We start from the raw sequence: 6,684 nt of genomic DNA on the forward strand, positions 1-6,684 counted from the left end.
AAAACATGTATTTTTTCTGTAAAATGTATGGATATGCCACCCACACATTTAGACACATGCAGTCATCTGTAGGGGAAGTTTAGTGATGGGGCAGAGAGAAAGAGAGAGTTAGCAATTAAAGAGGAGGAGCACATACACACACACACACACACACACATACACACCTATTATCGTCTCACCGACTGAAGCAAAAGGAGAGAAGACAGAGATGGGAAAAGATCAAAAAATGGGATGAAGGAAGTAGAAAGTGATGGATATAAAGGTTCAGACACGCTGCCCTCTGTGACACTCACACGGGGGGAGAGGTAGTCGCAAATTAAACAGGGCGCTGCACGCACACACACTAACACACACATCAGCAGACATGTAGGGGCGGTTGAGGTTTTTAAATTACAGCCTATATTGCAGGCAGTTTTTCTCTTTCTTTCTCTGCCCTGAAAACTTGTGACAAACTTTCCACGCAGGAATATTTTCAGAAAGACTAGGAACTCAGTGAAACTCGGCTTGTCTGTGATAAAAGTGCCTTTGTTGAATAATTAATTATCCTTTTTAATTTGTGGAGCAGTCACTAGCGCCTTTCTTATCCTGGCACCAAATAAAACAACAGTGTTTTTGCAGAGATCTTAATCAGTCTGTGGGTGCATTCTGATACCCATACTACCTACCTCACTATTTAGTATGCCTGACAAAGATTTAGTATGTCCCAATACATAGTATGTCAAATGCAGTATCCCAAAAGTACGAGGATGTCCTACTACATCTGGTCGCATTTTGCAGTATGTGAGCCAGCAGGCTATTCTGACCCACAATCCTCTGTGCAGCAGAAGATACGTCACATTAACTCAGCCACCTAGAGAGAACAGACCAATGACGTTGTGCATTGACAGTGCAATAATGGAAGCCAGTGCAATGACAGAAGCCGCAATGACAGATGAAGTAGTATGTCCCAATTGTATGCATACAGCATGCACACTGCATGCAATGGTACGTACTTTGTAGTAGCATCTGCAGTACGTACTAAAAGTAAAAAGTAGAAGTGTACGATTCGGAACGCAGCATATAGCTGGTGAGCTTGATTATAAAATGACATTACAGGCTGTTCAGTTGCCATTTTCTAACTAAACTTATTTGCTTCCTTGCAGAAAGTTAGATTGATACCATTCTCATGTATGGAGCCACAGTCAGTAACTGGTTAGCTTAGCTTAGCATAAACAGGCGGAAACAGCTAGTCTGGCTCTGCCTGAGGGTAACAAAATCTAACTACTAGCACCTCTAAAGCTAACAAATTATCATGTTATAGCTTGTTTAATCCATAAAAAAAAGAAAAACGATAAAAAAAACAAGTGTAAAAACAACACATTGTGATTTTACTGGTGATTATGTGCCAACAAGTCTTCCAAATTAAACAACAAAAAAAGGTTGTTGGTCAATGCACTCCAGAATCACACATTCAGGCGTTTTTGGATCTAGCACCCCTAGCAGGATGACATCATTTGTCTTTGTCTTCCAAAACTGTTACAAATCACAGTTGAAAAATAACTATGTTTCATGATGTGACGCTATGGGCAAGTCTGGTTAGGTTTAAGAAAACATCATAGTTTGGGTTCAAATATGTGCGTTGTTAAAGTTAGGGAAATATCGGGATTTGGGTTAAAATGATGACTTTCCTTACGGAAGGAGGCCTTCGTTGTCATGGTTACAATGATAATCGTGCTTCAGGTTAGGGGACAATCGTAGTCATGGTTTAAAAAAGACAATGTTGACTCGCAGTTGGAAATGGGAAATGAAAATTGTTGTTATATAATGATGTTATCTGATTTCCTCCTTTGCTCCTGTCATAAGTATTACAGGCACTAGAGGGCTTTGTTACGAGAATGTAATTATACTTCGACTGATGCTGTCGTTTTTCTTGTGAGGACAGTCTTTTCTGTGCCCTTGGCATACTGTGTGCTGAGAAAGGCTTATTCCGGTGTATTTGCCCTCATTTTACAAGATTCTCTTGAGTCATTTGATTTAGCGACATCATTGGGTGACCTGACTGAAAACTGACTGACATGCTAAAGCAAACAGTGTAATAGCAGCACAAGTTCAGAAAGTAATAAAGTCAGCAAACTGATGTCAGTCACACAGCAGTATCTGTCTAAAGTATTAGTCGACGTATAAGTATACTAGTTAGCATCAGCCACCACAAGCTTCTTGTTACACCAGACCATGTAAGATATGTTAACTGTGCTGAACTAAAATGGTGTGCTTTAACGCTTATGAATTAAGTTTTCATTTGTAAGAGGAAAACTGTTATTCTTTTTGTAAAGCTAAAATCTAAACCAAAGAATCCATGACTTTACTGGCTGTGTCATTCCATCAAATGAAAGCATGCTAAAATTCTTGTGCATCATTTTAATACACATTTCCCTCAACTTCACCTCGACATAGTTAGTATCTTCGGAAACTTTAGGATCTCTGCTTGCACATAATGACATGTCCACTTGCAGCTCAGTGGAGTTTAAGAGGTTCAACTCATCAGTAAGGCAGCAAACATAATAACTCATTTTATATCAAGGTGATAAGCAGTGAATCACTGCTCTTTCAGTCAGTCAGTCAGTCAGTCAGTCAGTCAGGACAGCAACATGTTACAGACAGTGAAAAAGTTAACCATGTAGATTTATCACTAAAATATAACTTTAGCCCCAACTGAAGAAATTTTCCTCTCCGTTCTTTAGAGGAGAACCTGGAAGCTGCTTGCACTTGCGCGAGACTTTAAGCACGATTAAAAAAGCAGGCCAAGTCAAAGAATTCAGCTCGCTTGTTGGCCTGACAGGCCTGAGCGCATATCAGCATGCTGAGGCCACATAATTCACCCTGCTAACTGACTGTGCAGCACCCAGGAAGGAAGGAAGGAGCTGAGGGTAAAACTAGTAAAAGACAGGCTCGGCTTTTTAAGGAGCCCTCATTTACCTTAAGTGCTTCAAATTATACAACAACACAGCCAAGTTTGTGATGTGTCTAATGCCTTTTTCTCTCTCATTCCCTTCCCTTGTAGTGCTTTTCCTGTTCTCCCTTCCACCTACGTTTCTCTTCCTCCCTGTTGGTCTTCACTCCCTCAGGTTACCACATCTGCAGGCTGTTTCGAATATATTTCTAGAGCATTTAGACTGTAGCTACGGGGGGCGGGGTTATTAAAGAGCTGATCTAATGTCAGTTTGGGAAAGGGTACAAGAAAGGAGAGGGAGTGAGGGGTAGGGATAAGACAGTATAAATGTATGTCAGGAAAGACAAGACAAGTGGAGAAGTTGAGTCAGAGGGAATAATTCTTCCACTGCAGATACACATACTGTATCAACAAGCCAAAGAAAATACTTTTCTTCTCAAGCTAAGGCAGAACTTAGCTTCTTCTATGTTTCTTGTATTGTACCTTAAAGGCCATATCAATGTTTAAGCAAAGTCAGTTCCCCTGAAAAGCCTTTCTGTCAATGAAAGAGCCGAAGTGATGTGAAAGAACGTGAGAATAACTAAAGGAGCAGAAGGCAAGAGGGTGAAAATCAAAGTAGGGAACCTCCCTTGGCTGGAACTAACACATGGTTAGATTTGCTTGTGTGTCCACATGACTCACAGTCTGGTCAGCAAACGCATAATAAACGTGACAGAAATATCCCCACACAATGTCACCAGAGTCCACGGCAGGCAGTTAATTGCTAGATAGCACTGGGCCGTGGTTTGAGAGAGGGAGAAAAAGAGTCCAGAGCAGAGCAGCTGAATGCCCATGTCCATTTTTCTTTTAATGTTTTTTTTTCTTTTTTTAAAGGCAGCATAAATATGCAAAGGGGGTTGAATTGACGAGTTGATTTTATGAGTTCAGTCAAGGATTTCATGCCATTATTCTCTAGAAGCATAGATAAAAGTCAAAGGGATTATTCTCATGATGAGGAAAATTTTTACTAAATCACAAAGTCAATCCAGGAATTTATGGAAGTTTAATCTGTCAAAGACAAGTGATTTCCGTTTATACTTAGAATCAGTCATTGATTTGCTCACTGTTTAGTGGATTATTATCTTCATCCACCATGATTAATTATAGTGAGTTGAGGTTTGTGTATAACATTTCATCGTTTAAATATATAGGAAATAAATAGGAAATAAATAAATAGGAATAGATTTTAAAATGTTCCTTGCTCACATTGGTTTATCAGTACAACACTTTCCTATAGTTTCACCAAAAACACGTAGCTCAGCATACTCCTACTAGCTTTATCCAAAGCTTCCAAACACATCTTGCGGTGTTCCTGCGCAGGCTTGTTGTCAGTGGACCTCGAGTCAAGAGTTTTGGTAAAACTAATGTTTTACTTATCGAGGTTAAACTGAACAAAATCTTTACTAAGGAACCTGGAAGCAACAAAATACAAAGTAACTGGTACTAGTACAATGCTGTGTTTCTGAATACCCCTAATACCAGGATTATACAGTGATAAGTTACTTAAGAATACTGGTAGATACAATGTTAATGATGATTAGTTACTGCCTGTAGATACAGTACTATACTAAACACTTAACTATTAATGACACATAACCACCAATTAATCATTATTCTACTGTTCCATACATGTTTTTGTAATGTCAAGTAAAGTACACAGAATCATACTAAGTTGTAAAAATCAGTGCGGTATTGCTTCATAATCACCTCCCCATGATAGTTTTGAATGCCCCAAGTTAAAAAACCCCCCATCATGTTCAGAGCATATTTACATGGATATTGACATTCATGTATCAATATTTCAACCCCTGCAATCCCTCAGTTTCATAGGGCGCTATAAAGAATCAAAGATACATTTGGTTCAGTCAAGACTCAGCTTTCTGGTAGTGTGCAGGTAGGTGGTGGTGATTTGACTGTAGAAGTGTGGGATTCATTGGGTAAACACAGTGCACACATATGGCAAAGGTGTCTAGATTTTGGACAATGTAGAATATTTTCCTTCAAACTTACAAAACCAATGACCTCACATATGTTGTTTCAACATAGTTTTATACACTTCCTCATTCCAGTAACAGCAGACCTTCATCTCATTGGTCAATGCTTGGTTAGCAAGCAAATAATTTGCATGCATTTTTGGTTTCTCTGTGGGAGGCACAAACATATTTATACAGTATATGAGGTGTTATGCAGAATTACTGTTGCTGTGAAGCATAGTTTTGCTCAAAGAACTATACAACAGCATACCAAATGTAACTGCATGGTCCATGTACAGCATATTTCTTAGCCTTTTTTTATTACATTCAACCTTTTTCCAGTTGTCAGCTATCTTTTTTTTTCAATTCAATTTTAGCATATGACTGCAATTAATGTAATAGTGGCAAATAGGGAGATTGTGTTAAAGAGAAATGTATATCGTTGATACAGGATATGATGGACAACAGGACCTGCAGATTTCACTAAACAGAAGTCAGAGTGTGTCGGCTGTTGAAGGGTTAAGCTGAGCCCAGCTATGGTGGTGGTGAGCGGAGGGGCTGAAATCTTTTCCATATTACGGCACACATGAGGAACACATTTAAGTGAGTTCAGCTGTCTGGAGTCTCTCTCTCTCTCTCTCCCTCACACTGGCTGGTTAGGGGCAAGTTCAACACAGCCGTATATCATTACACATCTGGGAAAATGCACTCAGAGCCCCGGATGACACATCAGAGAAAAGAGAGACAATGCGCTCCGTCCGTAACCAACCTCTGTGATAAATGCAAAATAGTTTGAAAACGACCAAAAACCGTAAAAAAGATGAAATGGTTTAACTAACTGTTGAACAAAAGATCTCTAATACTGCAGGATACTCCATAAAACTACCATTTTGTATCCATTTGCAGTCTGACAACAAGACAGAGAATGTGAGGGCTGGTATGGAGCAAAAAACATCTTTATACTGTTAAAGAAAAGCCTAGAAAAAAATGTGAACAAGACAAACTGTAAGATTAATATTAACATCAATGGAAATCTGAGACATCACGTTCTTTGACTCCTCCCATCACTTCCCCTCAGTAAGTCCGCCCCTTTCAAATTGCTCTGGTTCCTGCAGTTTTAGTTCGGTATGATGGATGTTGACTGGCTGAGCATTCAAGAGGGAGGAATCTCTACAGTTCTTTTTTTCCAGTATGGAAACTGTTGTTTCCCTTCAGTCCCAGGTCCACATACCACAATGATATTGCTTCCATGACTTCAACTGCCTCTACAGTTTATTCTGTCTGGATAGTTTGATGAGTTTCTTTTTGCAGTTTGCAATATCTTATCCTCCCTCTTTTCATCTCGTTCTTTCCCTGTTTCTTATTCTTCGAGACACATGAACACAAAGGTTGTAGGGTCCCTGCAGTGAGAATGATGAGTTGAAAACAAGAGTTATAGAGGTGAGGTCAAAGTTGAGGAGAAAAAAAAAGTCCTCCACACATCACTTGAAGGCCCACATATGCCAGCTCCTTCATGCCTGACCTCAAACCTTGCATGTGTTGTAAAAAGCAGAGGAGGCATTTAGAGAACCCTGACTTGAAACCTTTTTTTCATCTACTTTCACCATGATTTCTTAATTTTGGGCTAGTTTTTTTTTTTCTCACCTCAAAGTCAGTGAATTCACTTGCTGCATGTATTGTTGTCTCAAAGGAAACATGCAGGTCTGTGGCTTATGTCATCGTGAGGAGCTGAAGAGCTTCTAA

Source organism: Thunnus albacares, chromosome 19 (assembly GCF_914725855.1).
Source record: "Thunnus albacares chromosome 19, fThuAlb1.1, whole genome shotgun sequence".
NCBI lineage: Eukaryota > Metazoa > Chordata > Actinopteri > Scombriformes > Scombridae > Thunnus > Thunnus albacares.